Genomic DNA, 23,760 nt, shown 5'->3' with positions numbered 1-23,760 from the left:
TGATGCTGAAGCTGAAACTCCAATACTTTGGCCACCTGATGCGAAGAGCTGACTCGTCTGAAAAGACCCTGATGCTGGTAAAAATTGAGGGCAGGAGGAAAAGGGGGCGATAGAGGATGAGATGGTTGGATGGCATCACCTACTCAATGGACATGAGTTTGGATAAACTCCAGGAGTTGGTGATGGACAGGGGGGCCTGGCGTGCCGAAGTCCATGGGGTCGCAAAGAGTCAGACACGACTGAACCACTGACCTGAACTGAACTGAATTTCTTTAATGACCATGTGTTTATTTATACTCAAACCATGATTGTCACTGTAAGAAGGAAAACTGTCTACCTTACAACTTACAAGGGCTGGGACATCCTCTGGATAATGTGCGAAATGGATGCTTGTCAACACATGATTATATGAAAGATATCTGTAATGACCCATGCGCTAGAGTGAGTTTGCCTCTCATGTAAAATGACAGAAAGACAGCACAAAATAAATAAATAAATAGCTCCCTATTTGGCCACCTGGGAGGGATGTAAATATGTCTATGAACATGGTTCTGTGAAGACTCAAGATGCTATAGTTTATGAAAAAGCAGAGGTTTTCTCCACCCTATAAAAATGAAACAAAACAGAACAAAACATAAAGCTAGTGAGGTATAAGCTACTTCCCAGAGAGGTCTTATTAATAAGTCAAGTGGCTCCATTCTTGCTCTTATTTATTCCTTTGTTTCTATCCTTTTTGCCTCCATGTCATCACACTGTTTTTATATAAAACTTCAGATTCCTTCTTTACCACCTTTCAATTCTATATTTATAAATTGTTCTAATGAAAGAAAAGGTATTTTATACCAAACAGTACAGTTTATAGTCCACTCTGAGGAACTCATTATGCATAGGAAGAGAATGAAAATTAAATTCACTGTGGATGCAGTTGAAGGCAATCCTTTTTGTTCACTGAAGAATTTGTCAGCCTCTGAAGCTAAGATCAATCCAGAAGTAAAAAGAAGGCACATTGGTGTATTCAAATGTCAGCTGAATACAGATTATTGCCAGAATTTTACCAGACTGCATCAGTGATTCCTAAGATATTATTTTAAAGCCATTATGTATGTAACTAATTACTATTTTCTCTTTTCAAGTGTCAAGAGTGAGCTTGAACTATCTTAAGCAAAATGGAAGAATTTATTACACAAATTCAGGGACATTTTACAAAACACAATAGGAATAAACTTTTGTCTCAGGGAGGTTTGGAATTTAGAAATGAAAAAACCATCAAAGAGTTAGTAGTATTCATACTTCATCTCTCAGTTATACATCTTTCTGTGCTATATATGGAGAAGGCAATGGCAACCCACCCCAGGGTTCTTGCCTGGAGAATCCCAGGGACGGGGGAGCCTGGTGGGCTGCCGTCTATGGGGTAGCAGAGAGTTGGACATGACTGAAGCGACTTAGCAGCAGCAGCAGCTGTGCTATATATTCTATTCCACATGGCATAAAATGGCAAGGCAATCACATAAAATTGTATAGGTTGCTGATAACACAAAGGTGTCCAGTGTTGGATACAGTCTAAAGCACAATCTAGTTCTGCTGGCCAAGCTGTGAACCCTCAGGGTTGAGTTGTCCTAGAAAGGGTGACTTTTTCTAGTTTCTAAAAGGCAGCATATGGTAAGTGGAGACCCCATCAAATGCTGCGGCTTTGCATATTTCAGGTCCAGTCACACAAAGAAAATATAATTCGAACTACAAATCTCTAGTAAAGAGATTTCAGTTGAATGTGTTATCTACTTCTGGTTCAATTAACTATGATTTAGAAGGTAAGGATGTATATTTTAAAATTGCGAGTTAGTCTTTGGTGGGTAGGGCAGTTATCCACAATACCTCTAAATATTTACATTTCAGACTGCCCATCACCCTCTAACTCTCAGAGATTTCCTGAGTCAATTATTTATGAGATTTATATCAGAATTGAAAGTATGCCAGGAGCAATAGAAACAATCTAGATTTGGAGCAAAACTAGTCCTTTTCTTCTCTCCACATATGTAAAATTCTTTATGTTTTGGCTTTGCGTTTCTAGGAGACTGGAGATCCATTGATTCTTCAATTAAAATACAAGATGTGGGTTTTGAAATATTTGTTTTGTATGTTTCCTCCAAAATAATTTTTCTCTTCCTCTAATGGTTACCAGATTCAGCAAATAAAAATATAGCCCACTGGTTAAATTTTAATTTTACTAAATATCAGGTAATGAATAAGTATGCCCCGTGTATGAATTTCAGATAAATGAAGCTCCAATATTTTGGCCATCTGATTCAAAGAACAGATTCATTGGAAAAAACCCTGATGCTGGGAAAGAGAGAGGGCAGGATGAGAAGGGGTGACAGAGGATGAGATGATTGGATTTCCTCACCAACTCAATGGACATGAGCAATGTATATGAGCAAACTCTGAGAGATAGTGAAGGACAGGGGAGCCTGGCGTGTTGCTGTCCATGGGCTCACAAAGAGTCAGACACATCTTAGTGACTGAACAACAATGTATGAATGTCAGATAAATAATGAATAATAAATAATAAGCATACCCTGTGTAACATTTGGGACATAAATGTACTAAAAATTATTGCATAAAATATACACTAAATAATCATTCGTTGATAATCTGAAACAAATTGACCTGTGATTGCATCACTGACGTAATGGACATGACTTTGAGTAAGCTCCAGGAGTTGGTGAAGGGCAGGGAAGCCTGGCAACCTGCAGTTCATGGAATTAAAAAGATTCAGACATGACTGAGCAACTGAACTGAACTGATCTTTCATTTTATCTGGCAATGACAATCTTGCAATCTTATTTCCTTGTTTTTTAATAAGTAGAACCCTAGAGAATTACTTTTAGTCATTTTTAAGATCTAATTTTGGCAGAGGGATGGAGTTAGAAAATAGAAACAGATATTTAGCTATACACATGAAGGATATTAAAGCTTGACCTGGTGGCTTTACAGTGAAGTATGATAAATGGTCACCTGACCCACCTGAGGTCTGTGTTCTCTTTGGGGGGAAGAAAATGAATGAAGGCTATGTTGCATTATTTTTATAGTATTTACATATACTCAGTCACATAATGAAGCAAGGATATTTTATAAGTAAAATATAACTAACAAAATAGTACATAATTTCATCAGAAAGCCAATTTACATTTCTAGAACTAAGAGAAATCAGATGATTTTCCATATATTAATACTGCCACATCCCTTTTTACTTCTCATTTTCATTTAAATTAATTATATAGAATTACTTATAGTTAGTAATTTAAAAAAATCACCTAATGTTGGCTTTAGTCCTCGAGACTTAGTCCTGCTTTTAAAAAATGGCACATTGGTTGGTGTCCTTGGTGGTCTAGTGGTTAGGAGTCCCCTGCAAATGCAGGGGACACAGGTTGGATCCCCGGTGGGGGAAGAGTCCACATGCCACAGAGCAACGACTGAGCCCATGTGCTGCACCTACCGGAGCCCCTGCTTCACAAGAGAAGCCACTGCAATGAGAGGCCTGAGCACCGCAGCTAGATCATCGCCCCTGCTGGCTGCAACTAGAGAAAGCCCACGAACAGCACACAGACCCAGCACGCCCCCCCCCCCACCCCGCAACCCCCAATGGCACACTAGTAGGTGTGTTAAACTTAAAAACTTAAATCATAGAATTCTGAAAGAAGGTAACTATCTTATTAAGTCATTTACAACTTAAAAGTTGGAATAATTATTATTTAAGTACACATAATATGTACTTGAGTTTAGACTTAATCAAGTAATTACAGTAAGAGTAGGATTTTTGAAGAAATTAGAGAAATGTCTTAATTTTCCTTTATTACTCAAAGGTAACACTACCATGATTATTTTAGAGATCTGAAGAGCAAATGTTCTGTTCCATACAGTACACCAGTCAAAATATACATTTTAATCTTGTTTCTTTTTCATAATTTTTATTAAGTAGATATTATTATCAATATTTTTTAAAAAGCTATTAGAAACTGAAACTTAGAAATATTTATTAGCTCCTCTAAGTCACACATATAAATAATAAGTGGTCATATCTGGTCCTAAAACCTAAATGATATACCATGATAAAAAATTGAACTTATTGTGCTACTAAAATATTTGACCCACACTCAAGGCAGGAGGTATCAGTAACTTATCTTGGCTTCTCAATTCTTTTTTACTATAATAGAGATAAACATATGATTTTAGGAACTAATTAACATAAGTATTCAACAACTTTTTTAATAGAGTGAATTACATACCTTCAAACATAGTAAATTGTTTAGGGGACATAAATAATGACCTGTCATCTTTTGGTAGAAATATTTTTATAAGTTATCAGTTCAGCTCAGTCACTCAGTCATGTCTGACTCTTTGTGACCCCATGAACAGCAGCACACCAGGCCTCCCTGTCCATCACCAACTCCCTGAGTTTACTCAAACCCATGTCCATCGAGTCAGTGATGCCATCCAGCCATCTCATCCTCTGTTGTCCCCTTCTCCTCCTGCCCCCAATCCCTCCCAGCATCAGGGTCTTTTCCAATGAGTCAACTCTTCACATGAGATGGCCAAAGTACTGGAGTTTCAGTTTCAGCATCAGTCCTTCCAGTGAACACCCAAGACTGATCTCCTTTAGGATGGACTGGTTGGATCTCCTCACAGTCCAAGGGACTCTCAAGAGTCTTCTCCAACACCACAGTTCAAAAGCATGAATTCTTCTGTGCTCAGTTTTCTTCACAGTCCAATTCTTACATCCATACATGACCACTGGAAAAACCATAGCTTTGACTAGATAGACCTTTGTTGGCAAAGTAATGTCTCTGCTTTCTAATATACTATCTAGGTTGATCATAACTTTCCTTCCAAGAAGTAAACATCTTTTAATTTCATGGCTGCAATCACCATCTGCAGTGATTCTGGAGCCCTCCAAAATAAAGTCAGCCACTGTTTCCCCATCTATGTGCCGTAAAGAGATAGGACCAGATGCCATGATCTTAGTTTTCTGAATGTTGAGTTTTAAGCCAACTTTTTCACTTTCCTCTTTCACTTTCATCAAGAGGCTTTTTAGTTCCTCTTCACTTTCTGCCATAATGGTGGTGTCATCTGCATATCTGAGGTTATTGATATTTCTTCCTTCAATCTTGATTCCAGCTTGTGCTTCTTCCAGTCCAGCATTTCTCATGATGTACTCTGCATATAAGTTAAATAAGCAGGGTGACAGTATACAGCCTTGATGTGCTCCTTTTCCTATTAGAAACCTGTCTGTTGTTCCATGTCCAGTTCTAACTGTTGCTTCTTGACCTGCATATAGGTTACTTAAGAGACAGGTCAGGTGGTCTGGTATGCCCACCTCTTTCAGAATTTTCCATAGTTTATTGTGATCCACACAGTCAAAGGCTTTGGCATAGTCAATAAAGCAGAAATAGATGGTTTTCTGGAACGCTCTTACTTTTTCGATGATCCAGCGGATGTTAACAATTTGATCTCTGGTTCCTCTGCCTATTCTAAAACCAGCTTGAACATCTGGAAGTTCACGGTTCACATATTGCTGAAGCCTGGCTTGGAGAATTTTGAGCATTACTTTACTAGCGTGTGAGATGAGTGCAATTGTGCAATAGTTTGAGCATTCTTTGGGATTGCCTTTCTTTGGGATTGGAATGAAAACTGACCTTTTCCAGTCCTGTGGCCACTGTTGAGTTTTCCAAATTTTCTGGCCTATTGAGTGCAGCATTTTCACAGGATTATCTTTCAGGATTTGAAATAACTCAACTGGAATTCCATCATCTCCACTAGCTTAGTTTGTAGTGATGCTTTCTAAGTATCCATTGTAAAATACTTGTGCAATTTTACAATAATTGTAATTGGAAAATGCTCTAATAGGATAATTGTTTAGAAGTAAAGATGCTAACAAATATTGAAGTTAGATTTAATTATAACATTTATTTGTCACATGAGCTCCATCGAGTCAGTTTATTTTCAGTTTATTTCCGTTTCAGTCAATTTCACTTTTCAAAATTTACCAGAAGCCTTTCATAAAATGTCAATCAGTGCTAATAGATTACTAACAAGGATTGCAAATTTTAAGCCCTCTAGTGGTCAACACCCAGTTGATCAATGTTTAAGATTGACAGTATTCTTCAAAGATAAGTTATAGTAATTTTTTATCTTTTTTATTTGTATCTCAGGAACAAGTTTAGCAACTATTAAGTGCTTTAATAGCTTTTTAGAAGTGACTTATGGTGAATTAAGGGCTTCCCTGGTGGCTCAGTGGTAAAGAATTCACCTGCCAATACAGGTAGGTTCAATTCCTGGGTCGGGAAAGTCAACTGGAGTAGGAAATGGCAGCCCACTCCAGTATTCTTACCTGGAAAATCCCATGGACAGAGGAGCCTGGCGAGCTCCAGTCCACGGAGTTGCGAAAGAGTTGGACATGACTTAGCAACTGAACAACAACAAAAGTAAATTAGAACACCACTTCAGCAGTACTGGGGCTCAGCTGGTAAAGAATCTGCCTCCAATGCAGGAGACCTGGGTTCTATCCCTGGGTTGGGAAGATCCCCTGGAGAAGGGAAAGGCTACCCACTCTAGTATCCTGGCCTGGAGAATTCCATGGACTGTATAGTTCATGACGTTGCAAAGAGTTAGACACAACTGATTGACTTTCCCTTCAGTTCAGCAGTATTAGTATTATGATTAACTGCTGAGAGTTTCCTATGGGCGAGTACTATGCTAGATGTAATATATACCCAATCCTTATTCGGTAGGTGGTGTCTGAGTCAACAGAGGCTGCCATAATAAGTAAAGTACAGATTAGGTAGCTTAAATAACAAACAATTGCTACTCATCTTTCTGGAGGTTGGGAGTCTGAGATCAGAGTACCAGCATGGTTGGGTTCTTGGTGAAGGCCCTCTTGCTGGTTTACAGATGGCTCTCTTCTCTGTATCCTCACAAGGTGAAGAGCAGAGAAAGTAAAGAAGCAAGTTGTTTCATGTGTGCCTCTTCTTATAAGACCATTAATACTCTTCATGAAGCCTCCAGGCTCATGGTCTCATTACCTCCCACATGCTCTGCCTCCTAAAATTATCACATTGAGAATTAGGATTTTAATGCATAAATTTTGGAGAGCCACAAACATTCAGTTCACCACAGTAGATGATATTACTGTCATTTTACAGACAAAAAAGCTGGGACTCAGTCTCAAAGATTATACAGTCAGTAGGATGTAAAACCAGGACTCAGTCCTAGTTGCTGTGCTGTGCTTAGTCACTCTTTCGTGTCCACTCTTTGCGACCCCTTGGACTGTGGCCTGCCAGGCTCCATGTCCATGGGGATTCTCCAGGCAAGATTACTGGACTGGGTTGCCATGCCCTCCTCCAGGGGCTCTTCCCAACCCGGGGATCAAACCTAGGTCTCCTGCATTGCGGTTGGATTCTTTTCCATCTGAGCCACCGGGGAAGCCCAGGAATATTGGAGTGGGTAGCCTATCCCTTTTTCGGGGGATCATCCTGACCCAGGAATTGAACCAGGGTCTCCTGCATTGCAGGTGGATTCTTTAACAGCTGAGCTACCAGGGGAGGCCCTCAATCCTAGTTTATCTAATACTAAAGTCTATTGAGTTCTACCAAATTGCTCTCTTGATTCCATTTATGTTCTCATCCTAAACTCCTAAGATATAGGAGTTTAATTATTGCCAGTGCAGATATAATACTGCAGTGACAAACACAGAGAAAATGAAGATTGTTAATTTTATTGTTGTAAATAATAACAATTTTTAATTGTTTAATTTAATAATGTGGTATTAGATAATCACATTAATAATGTGGTTCTTCTTTTAAAAAAATAGACTGTCTGAAGAATAAAATAATACAAAAGGAAAAAATGGCTGATATAATTCAAATTTGATAAAAACTTACCTTGGTTTAAAAGCCAAAATATGCAAATCATACTTTGAGCTAGGAATATGCAAAGAACTCTCAAACACTAATTTCACTCAGACAAAAAGAAAGATGGAAATGTCCCAGAGTGTCATGAAGTTTCACAGAAGTTCTGACATCAGCAGTAAAATATGAAACTCTATTTTGCATTTAAATTATTTAAATTATAGTACTTTATTTCTTTTAGAATGTGAGAGACCAAGTAGCCTCATGCACTTTTAACTTTGTAACACTCTGCCTCTCTAAGTTGAAAGCTGGTGAATATCCTGAACCCAAGTTGAGTTTGCCCAAATCAGAATCACAGAGGATCTCTGAAGTGAATTTTGCCTTTAAAGTGACACAACAAAATCATAGAAACTTCCTTCATTTGTCATAGCTTAGGTGTGCAAGGCTAGAGTAAATGCTGTCTGTCATTTCGGAGAGGTAAAGATTTGAGCACATCTTCAGACTTCAGAAGCAGCAAAGCATCCCATTTCTTTATTCTTATCTTCTGGGGCATTTATAGGAACATCAGGTTCAACTGGACAAATAAAAGAATTCTAATTACGTACTCAGTAATCAAAACATTCCATTGCTGGTACTGTATATGTAACAGTAATTTCACTGCACCTGAGAGATAAGAGAAGGTACAGCAGCAGCAGGTCTTTTTTGGAACAAAGGATGTTTGTAAGGACTGGTGTCCATGAATAGGTCCTTAATAGGTGAAACATTTACTTAATTACCTTGATCTAAGTGGCCAACTAAATCAGATAATTCCATAAAATAACTAAAGCCAGTAAAACCCTAGGTCTTGAATTAGTAATGTACAATTAGGGGTTCACATCCAGGTATGCAGATAATTTGCAAATATTCACTTCATTTGATGTTCCATGGGCATATCTTGAGATTTAAGGACACAAGGAGCCGTAGTTGGTTCATTAGATAATCAATAGCCTTTTGAAGAGGCCAGCCAGACTATCAAAATTGGAATTTAACTCTGTGGGTCACAACCTCTGAAAGAATATCACTTGTTTCATTGGCTAAGCTGCCAAAACTACAGGACTCTGAAAGAACCTCCAGGAGGTTACCCAGGTTTGACTCTTTTAACATTCAACAATTTCTGTCTAGACATAGTAAGATCAGGTAGATTCTTTCACATAACTGCCAGACACATCTCAATAGAATTTATTGCATGGAGTTTTTTACAAATTTGGGTAGAAAATAGGAACAATAGTTACTAGGTATTATTAGTGAAGTGACTTAGTGAAGTCACTCAGTCGTGTCCGACTCTTTGCAACCCCATGGACTATAGCCTACCAGGCTCCTCCGTCCATGGAATTTTCCAGGCAAGAGTACTGGAGTGGGGTGCCATTTCCTCCTCCAGGGGATCTTCCCAATCCAGGGATCGAGTCCGGGTCTCCCACATTGCAGGCAGACGCTTTACCATCTGAGCCACCAGCCACCAGACTAGGTATTATTAGATATTACTAAATTTATCAACTATGATCTCAGATTCCTATCTTTACCTTTAACCTTTACTTGATGATTCTGTTAACTATAGCTTTAAGTCTTTTCCTAGAACCAACGATCCTGCTAAGGCTTGAGTGCTGAGGGAGTAGGGTAAATTAGGAGAAGTCAGGATTTGGGGCTGACCCTGTGAGAGTGATGAGGAGGGCATGGCAACCCACTCCAGTATTCTTGCCTGGAGAGTCCCATGGACAGAGGAGCCTGGCGGGCTACAATTCATGAGATCACAAAAAATCAGACACAACTGAAGTGACTTAGTACAGATTGGAATGATACTGGCTGGTATTAAATAACAAAGGTGAGCGCTTGTGTTTGGAGGGGTCAACTAAAAAACAGAAAGCGAATATGAAAAATTCAGAGTTTAGAACTGTCAGGCGGTAGGGAGCAGAATACCAGGCAGGCAGAGAAATCGGGAAGGAGATCAGAGACCTCGAAGGGATGGAAAATAAAGATGGGTCTGGTACTTATGAGTATGTAGAGCAGTTGGCTAGACTGTAAATCACAGAGTAAAAATAGTTGTAGCTCATTATCATAAGTAATAGCTATTCTTAGCTATTTTTATTAGCTTTATACTAAAACAACTCTAGCAGAGATTTTTACAGAGCTTTCAGGTAAGGCCTCATATTATGAAAATATTGGACTTGAGTGAATAACCATTAGAGGCCAGTGGGACCTTGATGAAGCAGGAGAATGAGGGGTGGGGAGCCAGCCAGTTTTCCTATCTACAGGACTCCAGGAGAAAGCAGACTTCAGTTTGCATTCCAGCTCATCACATTGTTGTTTAGTCGCTCAGTCAGGTCCAACTGTTTGTGACACCATCACCTGTAGCCCGCTGGGCTTCTCTGTTCATGGGATTTTCCAGGCAAGAATACTGGAGTGGATTGCCATTTTTGAATTAAAACTATTTAAATATCTCTATATTTAATATGTTGGGTTGCTGTGATAATAAATGAAATACTATATGCACCATATCTGATTTAGAATAGTCATCTGGTAAATGTTAACTTTCTTTCTTCCTCATCTACCACTTAAGCATCCCTTATAGAACTAAGTATAGCCTTGTACATCTCACTAGACTCTTTACTATTTGATGATAGGAAATACGTACGGTCTCTGGGTTTTTGTTTGCTTGGGGGCTTCTTGGCCGTGCAGCTTGTGGGATCATAGTCCCCCGATCAGGGATGGAACCTTGGCAGTGACAGCGCAGGAGTCTTAACAGCTTGACTGGCGGGGAATTTCCTGTGTTGTCTTTGTATCCCCAGTATCTGCCTTGATGTCCAGATGATCAAAACTGTAGTCCACAAACTTGGCAAGTTTGGAAAGTACTCTCCTCTTGAAAGACACCAGGTTGATAAAATGGACAATATCTAAAATTTAAGGCATTCAAAATTTGTGAAGGGGTTTTAAAAAACCCATATAAGCATTATTTACATTTCCTATGATAGATATCAATGAGATTTATTTTAGAGTACCGATGGAATTCTCTTGTGGTAGGAATTGGAAATAAAGTCAATTAAAACACCCTGAGATGGGCTTGCTCCCAATTATATTAATTAAAAATATGAGACATTTGCTTTCTCAGCATCCTTTGCTGCTGATGTAGAATTCACTTAAAAGATGCTGGGGTGAGAAACATCTTGTGGGAGGAAGAAAGTTGAAACATCCCCAAATAAGCTGTTACTTGGATGAAAAATTATTTCTAACAATATTAACAGGGACAACAAAAAGCTATGTCAAGAAGAGAAAGTGTGTATAATAGATACAAAATTGAAGATGTAATATTAATATGAGTCAGAAAGTTTGAGCTTGGTACTCTAGCAATAAAGTACCGCTGGTTTGGATGAGGGTGAATTCAGAGAGAGAAGAGTCAAATATAACCGATTATGCACACATCACTCCATACCTCAATACATTTCCTGGTTGCTCCCAGAACAGACCCCACATCCACGTATTCCAACATGGTTGGTCTTCCATGTCATCACATTTTCACTGGCTACTGGATCATCCAAATGAGCATACACAATATTATAATATCTCTTACCTAACAAAACAACAACAACAAAAATCCTGACTGTTTTTACATCTTCAGTCCATATTATACCCCATTTATAGCAAAATTCAAGGAAGAATTGCCTAGTATCTCTATTTGCTATCTTCATTTTTTTTTTTTAACCCACTCACAAGTCTTTCTTCCCAATTCAACTAAAATTACTCTTGTTAAGGCCACTTGGAACCTTTTGTTGCTCAATCTAACAAATTTTAATCATCAAATTACTTAACCTCTCTTCAGAGTTTGGCACAGTTAATTATTTATTCTTTTTTTAAAGCACTTTCTTCGCTTGGACTTTTGGACAACATACCCTCTCCTATCTCACTCATCATTTTTTCCCCTAACTCCTGAGGGTCCCTCTTCACTTTCTTAGTCTCTAAATTTTGGAATTTCCCAACACTCAGTCCCTGGAACACCACTGTTCTTTAATTATACTTAGTCCTTTAGTGATCTCAATCCAATTTTATGACTTCAAATGATATTTATATGGGATAGATTCCAAATTTCATAACTCTAGCCTAGACCTTTTTCCCTGAAATTTACTTTTATATATCCAGTTATTTGCTTGACTCCATTTTAACCTCCACTTGGATTAGGATGTCTCACACTGTACTTGTCTCATATTGACTCCTGATTCTCCCATCAAACATTCAAACCAGTGGTCTCTTCCATAAGTCATTACACAGTTAATGAAAATTCCATCTTTGCAGTTGCTCATGGCAAAACTCTAAATCTTCCCTGCTTCTTGACTGTATCTCACATCCCATCCACCAGCAAATTTTGCAGGTTATATTCCAAAATATATCCTGAATCTGTTCATTTCTCAGCATCTCCATTGCTACCACTCTGGTTTAAGACATCACAAACTCTCACCTGAGTTACTGCCAGAGTCTCTAACCAATCTCCTTATTTCTGTTCTAGATACATAGAATCCATTTTCCAGCAGTATTTGGTGTGAATTTTAAACACACGTCAAATTATGCCATCTGTTTCTGTACTGGATGAAACTCAAAGCCTGTTATCTGACCCTCAAAGCCCTACATAATTTGCTTCCTGATCTCTCCTTGAGTCCAGCTGCTCCCACTCTCTGCTTTGTTAACTGTGCTCCAAACATACTGGCCTCCTTGCTATTTCGTTACTTTGCCTGAAACAGAAGGTAGCCAAAGCATGATTTTCTCCCCCTAGTTCCTTCTGGCCTCTGTTTAAATGTGCACTTATCGTGAGGCATGAACATTCTCCCCAGACCCTACCTGTCCATGGAGAGCTCTTAGGGTACTGGACTGTAGTCCTCCCTGGCTGATTGGCTTAGAGCCTAGGCCTCAGAAGTTCATTGAGTACCTGTCTTGCAATTTATCTTTCCTGACTCCAGTTAGCCTACAGCTGGCTGCCACCCTACCTTTGGTCCTGCCTAACTTTGACCCGAATTGAAACCAGCTGTCCACTGGGGCCGTTCCTCCAATTTGCAGCTCAACTCTCTGGCCTCTTCTATCACAGTGCTAGGATGGTTGCTGCGCCTCTGAACTCTGATGACGAAAGAAGGCACCTGCCTGGGTGGCAGGAAAGACAGCGGTGAGTAAGAGGATAAACAGAATTAGATGGCCCAGTTGACTAGGCTTGGCTTCAAAATAGGCCTTGGATTGACTAGTCTTTTCTTAGAATTTCTTTTGTAAATCAAGTGAATTATACTTGCCCAAGAAATAAATGCTCTCCTTTGAGATAATTCAAATAATATATTTCTCATAAATGGGAATGGGAGTTTATAGCATCGGGAATTGAACAAAGTAGGAAATTACTTTATTATCCAAGAAGAGAAGAGCTTAATCAGTGTTAATTAAAGCATGATGATTCATATTAACATTCCCAGCTTATATAAAATTAGAAATAGCATGGGCAGGTATATTAAAATGAAAAGTCTATTGGTGTTCATGGTGACTTTAAGTTCAAAGATAATGAGCCAAAGGGAGAGTCGGAATGATAAAGATTTTTTTTAAAATGCTGGTCAGAAAGAGAGGTTTCAAGAAAATTAGAGGAAATAAAGTCTGATTTTTGTTATGGCCCAAATACTTTTACCACTGTTGTTTCAATAGTGCTTTAAATGGGCTTTTCTGTTGCCATTATTTTTCCTCTTTTCTCCCTCTCTGTTAGCAAACCATGATTTGTCTGTAATGTGTCATTGCCATTCTTAAAAGTATTGATATCTGCTGTCCTTCAACTCCCAAAGAATCAATGCCACAATCCGTTTCACCGCATTCACACTCTTACTTCTTTAGAAGTATCTCTAGTTGTCTACTTCCATATTTCTAGTTGTAAAATAGGAGTCTCCTAACTGTTCAGGAAATTTTGTTCTTTCAGGCCTTTACTAGGGTTATTTTCCATCCAGCAATTCCTGTATCTTTCTTTCCCAGCTGGGAGAGTCCTGCATATTTTTTAAGTCCAGGTAAAAACTCACTCCCTAAGGAAGGTAGTTATTCTCCTCAAGCAGGATTTTTTTTAAGTTTTTCTCATTGACCAAGGTGAAATGATAGTTTAGATGTTAAAACATATGTAAGTCTAGTATTTGCAACATAAAGAACACATGGCATGCTTACATAAATTTCTAGGTTCACAAGCTTAAATTATTTTATAAAGAATGAATTCTTTTTACCTCCAGAGTAGGAAAATAAAATGGAGTTAAATGTGATGTTGATAAAGAAAATACCCATTTAAATTCCACTGGATGTTTAACACACCAATAACCCCTAGAAATACATTATACTCATCCAAATGTTTCCAAGAGTCTGAAACAAATTATGATCACTGAAGCAATTCCTTATTTTTGGAAATGTTCAAAAATATCTGCAAGATTAATTTAATTAACAGTTTTGTTTCTTGTGTGTTTAAAGGATCTCAGACACAGCTAAAAACAAAAAGACATGCTGATAGAATACGACAGTCACCATGCTACACTCTGCTTTTAAAATTGGCTGTTCATGTGACCTGGTATTGCTTGCTAGCATGGTCAAAGACGAAGAATCCTGAGAATTTCTTGAGTGGCCAGGTAGAAAATCCAGTCACCAACCCGAGTTCATCTTTGTCTTGATGATTCTTATGTTATAGCCAGAGTTACAAAAAGCCAAACCTTCAAATAAGAGCCCGGCTTCCTGCGGACTGGCCGGTTCTGTTTAGCTGGCAGACAGGTCTCTGGCAAAATTCAGACCTCTCATGTTCTAGGAAAGAAAAATGTTTTTTATGGCTGACCCATAGGCCCTGATTCAGAAATAGTCTGAGTCATGATGGATGTATTTTTTAAAAATTTATGCCAGCATTGGAGCTATCTATTTCAAAACTGTTAAAAAAAAAGAGAGAGAGAGAGAGGGCACAAAAGTAAAAAAGCAGCTTTAATGACATCTGCTACATTGGACACACGAGACAGTGCCTATCTGTTGTTTTCCTTGTTAAAAGGAAAAGCCCATTAGACAAAACCATGACACAGGAAAAAAAAAATCATGATGTGATTTAATGAGCTTATTGGTAGCTTTCATTATAGATGACATGTTTTTCAACAGAGTTATGAAAATGTCAGAAGATACACAGGGGTCTAGGTAGAATTATTTCCATTAAATTTAATGGTTATGTTTTACAGCTCAGGATATAAGCATCTTAATCATTGCAATAAATATTTGTAATAAAATACAGTTTAACTAATTTCCTTTCCCAGTTTCATTTATCACCCTCATATTAAATTCTTAGGGAACTTATGTCTATTAATATCCAGAAAAATCTTATATGCATTACATATTTCAAATACTATTATTTATCAATGTTATTCTAGGAATTTAATTAAAAATGTAAAATATCTTAAAACAGTCCAGAAAAGTGGGTATTTATAAATCTTAAAAAATACATATATTGCCTAGGGAAGAAAAAAACTAAATAAATAAGGTTGTGATGGGACCAAACTGCTTTTGGGAAGACATGACAGAAAGGAACTCAAATCAGTATAACATAAATAGATGAAGTTAAATTTAACTCTAGTGGTCAAGGTTTGATAGAAAAAACAATGTGACATTTGGATACATAAAGAGATAGCATGTAGGAACTGAGTTTCTATTTTTATAGTGATAATTACTCTGGTTTTATACCAAAGTCATGATAAATTTGGGTTCTGCAATTGCTCTGTAATATGGAAATTTTGGAATGAGAGTCAAAGAACAATCCATTTACAGCTTAATCCTGAGGAAAAATTTCTTGGGTTAAATACCACTACCAGGGGGTCTAGTGGGGAAACTGGGGAGGTCACCTAGAAATTATGTATCTGTTCATTCCGTTAAAATTAACAAGCTTTCTTCTGTCCTTGGTATTTCTAGTTCCTCTTGTATTTAAAAGCCCGGATGTTAGGAGGGCCACTTCAACACTTCTGTGGATCAGAGATTATATTTCTTACTCAATTACCTGAATAATTTTTTAAATTAAATTCTAAATTCTATACAAAATCAAGAAAACTTTTCACTAACTAGCAACATTAAACATCTTTTAAGGGTCACATGCTCTGTATTGGATTATACTCTGCATTAGTTATCTATTGCTGAATAACAAACAATCCCCCCAAATTGTGCATTAAAATAACAAATTTTTATTATCTTTGTGGGTAAGGCATCTATTCATGGCTTAGCTGTGTGTTTTTGCCACAAACACTGTATGCAAAATGGAAGTCTTGGGTATGATTTCTTCAAAGTGTTGACTTGTGGAGGATGTAATTTCAAGTTCACTTCTGTGGTTGTTGGCAAGATTCAGTCCTTTGTTGACTTTTGGACTGAGGTATCATCTTACTGGCTTTTGGCTGGTGACCTCCTTTAGTTCATAGCCATGTGAGTTCCTCTAAAGAGTACCTCACAACCTACCAGCAGCTTCCATCAGAGAGAGTGAACAGGCAAGTAAGAGAAGGCATCAAGGCAGAAACCACAGTCTCTTTGTAATCTAATCTTGAAAGCATCATACCATTATTTTCGCAATATCCATTTAACTAGAAGCAAGTGAGCAGGTCCAGCCCACACTCAAGAGGAGAAATGTTACATAAAGGCATGAATGTGAGGAGGTGGGATCACTGGGGGCCATCTTAGATGTCACTTGCCATACGCCCATTTATCAATGAGAACACAGAACTTTAGTAACATTTTCAAGCAAAACAGTGAATGTAGAAGCCAGAATTAAAATTGAGGTCTGATTGATTTCCCAGAGTGTTTCCATTGCAATACATTGTACCCTTGTGATACAATTTCAAGTGACCTGGGAAAGCATTGGGCAATCAAAGCATCAATATTAATAAGAATTTTTTAAAATGAGCTACACTGTAGCAAAGAGTTAAGCCCAGGAAAAATGTATTATTTTTGCTTATAGAAGATAAAGAAACCAAATGTATCATGGTTGGATATAAATTAGTTGAGCTATAATTTCCAGCAAAATTATATTAATAAAATAAAATAAAAGTGGAATACTGTTTAAAGAAGCATAGAAATTAAATATCTAGTAGTAAATATAATTAAACATGCAATACCTACATTTAGGAAACTACCAAACCATTACCAGGAGAAATTCAAGAGGACCAAACTAAATGGAGTGATATACCATGCTCATGGTTTGGAAGGCTCCACAATGTAAAGAAGCTATTAAAATTCTCCCCAAATTGCTTCATAGAGTAAATGCATTCCACATCTAAATGCCAATGCTTTGTGAGCATGTGTACATTTGTGCAAACTAATCAACTATTGTAAAACTATTGTAAAATGTATGTGGAAATACACAGGGTCAAGAATGACCACAATAATTTGGAGGAAGGAGAATAAAGTGGAGGATTTGCCCTTGATATAAAGCATTGATATGTGGCATTGGTCCAAGGTTAGTTACACAATTAAATCAAAGATACAAGCCCCCAAAGAGACCCACACATATAGAGTCACTTGGTTTTTAAAAATTTTGGCACTTCAGAGCAATGGATAAAGGAGTGTCTTTCCTGGCAAATGGTACTTGAATTACCATATGAAACAAAGTGAATCGCCTCATACACAGTTATCAATCTGTAAATATAAACTTGGGCTTCCCAGGTGACTCAGTGGGTAAAGAATCTGCCTACAATGCAGGAGATGGGGCTTTGATCCCTGGGTAGGGAAGATCCCCTGGAGAAGGGCATGGCAACTCATTCCAGTGATCTTGCCTGAAAAATCCCATGGACAGAGGAGCCTGGTGGGCTACAGTCTTTAGGGTCTCAAAGAGTTGGACACGACTGAAGCTTCTGAGCATACAGGCACACAAATATAAATTTAGAGGGTAAAACACTAGTGTTTTAGAGGAAATCATTGGAACATTTCATCACAAATTTGGAATAGGCAAAGCTCATGAAGGATACATTGTTGAATTGGGCCATAATGGATGATTCTACAAACATTTTAATGAAATGAGATAGAAAGCAATATGTTCTATGTGATCTCATCTATATAAAGTTCAATAAGAGATGCTGGCATTGAGGAAAAAATGTAGTCAATGGATATCTAGTAAGATAATTGAAAGGTCAGGTTTCTAAGCAGTAAAAGAAAAATTAGTTCCACTAAAGAAATGCTGTTATGAAAATGACAAACCAAATTAATGAATTAAATAAAATTAAGTTAATGAAAAAATGAATATTAAAATTTTTCCTACTATTGCATAAATATATTCAGATTTTTTTCATTTCTATACAGTAGTATTTTAAACTGTCTTGACCTCTTTCATTTTTAGTGGTAAATTTTTTATCTATGTGGACAAGTCTGATGAATACATTTGAAGATTTTTTAAAAGTATATAAAATGTTAAAGAGTCACAAATTAAATGAAGTGAATATTCTAAAATTAAAGTTAAATTACACTAATTTTAATGACAATTATATGGTCCTAAGATTTGATAGCAAACTTTTTAATACATGTCACCAATGCAAGTTCATGGACAAAGCATAAAAATGGTTACAAAGATTAGTACATAATGTTGTCTTTTGTGTATATGTGATGGGTGATTAAGGAGTGAGTGGCTATTCATTATGAAAGATTTAATGAATTTATAAACAGACCACTAGGTCCTGATAATGTTCTGCTGCTGCTGCTGCTAAGTTGCTTCAGTCATGTCTGACTCTGTGCGACCCCCTAGACGGCAGCCCACCAGGCTCCTCTGTCCCTGGGATTCTCCAGGCAAGAATACTGGAGTGGGTTGCCATTTCCTTCTCCTGACAATGTTCTATCATATTTTAAATATTTCTGAAAATAAACATCTTTAATTATGATATTAGATAATTGCAGTTCAGTAACGCAACTTTGGGACTTGGTGGTCCAGTGGTTAGGACTCCATTCTTCCGGTGCAGAGGATGCCAATACAATCCCTGGTCAGATCTCAGTTGCCTGGGCTTCCCTGATGGTTCAGCCAGTAAAGAATCTGCCTGCAATGTAGGAGACCTGGGTTCGAGCCCTGGGTTTGGAACATCCCCTGGAGAAGGGAAGGAATGGCTACTCACCCCATTGTTCTTATCTAGAGAATTCCATGGATAGAGGATCCTGGCGGGCTACAGTCCATGGGACCACAGAGTCAGACACGACTGAGTCACTAACACTCTCACATTCTGGGGGCTTCCAGGTGGTTCCATGAGTAAAGAATCTGCTTGCAGTACAGGAGACCCAGGAGATGTGGGTTCGATCCCTGGGTCAGGAAGATCCAGGAAACCCACTCCAGTATTCTTGCCTGAAGAATCCCATGGACTGAGGAGCCTGGCGTGATACAGTCCATAGGATTGTAGAGTAGGACACAATTGAAGTGACTGAGCATGCAACCCAATTTTATAATGTCTCTATAACTCTCTCTTCTTGTATGAAAACTTATATATTGTCTTAACAAAAGAAACAAGTATTCAATAGCTGGCAATTTAAAGATCCTCTTTACAAGTGGCATTTTATCTGAACAAGTATGACAGAATTGTGCACATAATTATTACCTAGAATCCTGCAGAACATCCTAAAAGTTGTCACTGTTCAATCGCTAAGTCGGGTCCAACTTTGCGACCCCATGAACTGCAGCATGCTGGGTATCCCTGTCCTTCACTGTCTTCCAGAGTTTGCACAAACTCATGTTCATTGAGTCAATGATGCCATTCAACCATCTCATCCTCTGTCATCCCCTTCTCCTCCTGCCCTCAATCTTTCCCAGCATCAGGTCTTTTCCAGTGAGTTAGCTCTTCAAATCAGGTGGCCACAGTATAGGAATTTCAGCTTGAGCATCAGTCCTTCCAACGAATATTCAGGGTTGATTTCTTTTAGGATTGACTGATTTCATCTTTGCTGTCCAAAGGACTCTTAAGGGTCTTCTCCAGCACCACAATTTGAAAACATCAGTTTTTTTGATGCTCAACCTTCTTTATGGTCCAACTCTCACATCCATACGTGTCTACTGGAAAAACCATAGCTTCGATTAGATGGACCTTTGTCAGCAAAATGATATCTCTGCTTTTTAATATATTGTCTAGGTTTAGCTTTTCTTCCAAGGAACAAGTGACTTTTCATTCCTTGGCTGCAGTCACCATTCACAGTGATTTTGGAGCCCAGGAAAATAAAATCTGCCATTGTTTCCACCTTTCCCTCATCTGGTTGCCATGAAGTGATGGGACCAGATGCCATGATCTTCGTTTCTGAATGATGAGTTTTAAGCCAGCTTTTTCACTCACCTCTTTCACCTTCGTCAAGAGGTTCTTTAGTTCCTCTTCAGTTTCTGCCATAAGGGTAGCATAATCTGCTTATCTCAGGTTGATATTTCTTCCAGCTATTTTTATTCCAGCTTGTTATTCATCAAGCCCAACATTTTGCATGATGTACTCTGCACTGATGTTAAATAAGCAGGGTGATAATATTTAGTCCTGAGGTACTCTGTTCCCAATTTTGAACCAGTCCTTTGTTCCATGTTTGGTTTTAACTGTTACTTCCTGACCTGCATACAGGTTTCTTAGGAGACCGGTAAAATGGTTTGATTTTCCCATCTCTTTAAGAATTTTCCACAATTTGCTATGATCCACACAGTCAAAGGCTTTAGCATAATCAATGAAGTAGAAGTTGATATTTTTCTGGAATTCCCTTGCATTTTCTATGACTCAACAGATGTTGGCAATTTGATCTCTGGTTCCTTTGCTTTTTCTAAATCCAGCTTGTATATCTGGAAGATCTCAATTCACTTTCCGTTGAAGCCTAGCTTGAAGGATTTTGAGCATTAGCTTGCTAGCATGTGATATGAATGCAACTGTACAGTAGTTTGAACATTCTTTGGGGTTGGAATGAAAACTGACCTTTTGGAGAAGGAAATGGTAACCCACCCCAGTATTCTTGCCTGGAAAAGTCCATGGACAGAGGAGCCTGGCGGGCTGTAGTCCATGGGGTTGCATGACTGAGCATGTGTGCATGAGGGTGGAGGGAGATGGGTTAATAGCAGTAAAGTGGTGGAACTAAAAAAAAAAAAGAAAACTGATCTTTTTCTAGTCTGTGGTCACTGCTGTTTACACAGCATATATATGTCTACTCCTGATGTAGTGTCAGAGATGGCAGCAGGGAAAACATTCTCTACCTTGGTAATCTTATGTCTGGATAAACACAAAATAAGGAAGCCTCTCAGCTTTTCTGCATCTTATTTCCCATTTATTTCCCTTTCATGGAAACATTGACATTATTAAGGCAGTAGTGTATAACTTTAATGTGTCTTACTTAGGGATTTATTATGCATCAAAATAAGCTGTCTGTCAGATGTATGACATCTAGGTCCACGTTGTCTTTAAAGACCAAGTCAACAGAAGTGGTTAGCATTGTTTACTAGGTGCATGTGAGGAGGGTGCTGAGAGTCTGACACCTGGTGTTTTTTTTCTCTTTCTTTTTTATTTTTTAAAATATGAAATTATGATAATACATTAATAGGAGACTTGGAAAATACAGGACAAGGTTACATATAGTTTGACTACATATTATAATTATTTTAAGTAGATAAATTAATATTTTAGTTGGAATTTCAATATCAAACTCTCAAAAATTAATAGAATGAATAGATGGAAAAGTAGAAGGATATAGTAGACCTGAAAAGCACTATGAACCAATCCCAAATAACTAAGGTTTGTACAATTTTCACACCATAGCAGGATACAAATTCTATTCACGTTTCCACAGACTATAAACTAGGAGACACTGGAACATACCCAGGGACATAAGAGCAGGCTAACACCTGCTCTTGGATCTTGACCATTGACTTCTAGCTATGTCCACATGGGCTAAGCAGTTCTCATCCCTAGATCTTATTTTTCTAAGACATAAAATGAAGGTGTTGGCTCATTTAAACAATTTAAAAATTTCATCTTGCTTTATAAAATTAGGTTATAGCCATGTGATAAACAGTCTTTATGACCCAAAGGCCAAAATTTATATCGAGGTTCCGGGCTTGCTAGACCACTGTAAGAAAAAGGAGAGAACTGTCAAATATTGGATCCAGATTTAAGAAACAGAGAGTGAATACCACTTCTGTTGTTATTAGCTTTGAAGAGACCAGAAAGTTACTCAGTCAGTTCAGTTCAGTTACTCAGTCATGTCAGACCCTTTGCAGCTGCATGGACTACAGCACCCAGGCTTCCCTGTTGATCACCAACTCCCGGACTTCACTCAAACTCATGCCCATTGAGACAATGATGCCATCCAACCATCTCATCCTCTGTCATCCCGTGCTCCTCCAACCTTCAATCTTTCCCAGAATCAGAATCTTTTCCAATGAGTCAGTTCTTTGCATCAGGTGGCCAAAGTATTGGAGTTTCAGTTTCAGTATCAGTCCTTCCGATGAATATTCAGGACTGATTTCCTTTGGGATAGACTGGTTTGATCTCCTTGCAGTCCAAGGGATTCTCAAGATTCTTCTCCAACACCACAGTTCAAAGACATCAATTCTTCAGCACTCAGCTTTCTTTATAGTCCAACTCTCACATACATACATGACTACTGGAAAAACCATAGTTTTGACTAGATGGACCTTTGTTGGCCAAAGTAGTGTCTCTACTTTTTACTATGCTGTCTAGGTTTGTCATAGATTTTCTTCCAAGGAGCAAGCATCTTTTAATTTCATGGTTGCAGTCACCATCTGCAGTGATTTTGGAACCCAAGAAAATAAATCTCTCACTGTTTCCATTGTTACCCCATCTATTCAGCATGAAGTGATGGGACCAGATGCCATGATCTTAGTTGTCTGAATGTTGAGTTTTAAGCCAACTTTTTCACTCTCCTCTTTCACTTTCATCAAGAGACTCTTTAATTCTTCTTTGATTTCTGTCATTAAGGGGTGGTATAATATGCATAGCCGAGGTAATTGATATTTCTCCCAGAAATCTTGATTCCAGCTTGTGTTTCATCCAGCCTGACATTTCATATGATGTTCTCTGCATATAAGTTAAATAAGCAGGGTGACAATATGCAGCCTTGACGTACTCCTTTCCCTATTTAGAACCAGTCTGTAGTTCCATGTCCAGTTCTAACTGTTGCTTCTTGACTTGCATACAGATTTCTCAGGAGACAGGTAAGGTGGTCTGGTATGCCCATCTCTTAAAGAATTTTCTGCAGTTTTTTGTGATCCACACAGTCAAAGGCTTTTGCATAGTTAATAAGGCAGAAGTAGATATTTTTTTCTGAAATTCTTTTGCTTTTTCAATGAACCAACAAATATTGGGAATTTGATCTCTGGTTCTGCTGCCTTTCCACCCCCCCCCCTTTCTTTTTTAAAAATGTATGTACTTTTTTTATGAAGGATGATTGCTTTACAGAATTTTGTTGTTTTCTGTCAAATCTCAACATAAATCAACCATATCTATACATATATCCCTTCCCTTTTGAACCTCCCTCCCATCCCCATCCCTCTAGATTGATACAGAGCCCCCGTTTGAGTTTCCTGAGATATACAGCAAATTCCTGATGGCTATCTATTTTACATCTGGTAATGTAAGTTTCCATGTTACTCTTTCCATACAGCTCACCCTCTCCTCCTGTCTCCCCACATCCATAAGTCTATTCTCTGTGTCCATTTCTCCATTGCTGCCCTGTAAATAAATTCTTCAGTACCATTTTTCTAGATTCTGTATATATGTGTTAGAATATATATATATATATATCTTTCTCTTTCTGACTTACTTCAGTCTGTATAATAGATTCCAGGTTCGTCCACCTCCGTAGAAATGACTCAAATGTGTTCCTT

The sequence above is a fragment of the Muntiacus reevesi genome, chromosome 16, assembly GCF_963930625.1.
Source record: "Muntiacus reevesi chromosome 16, mMunRee1.1, whole genome shotgun sequence".
Taxonomy (NCBI): domain Eukaryota; kingdom Metazoa; phylum Chordata; class Mammalia; order Artiodactyla; family Cervidae; genus Muntiacus; species Muntiacus reevesi.
The sequence above is the reverse complement of the archived record's forward strand: the minus strand, read 5'-3'. Positions refer to the sequence as shown.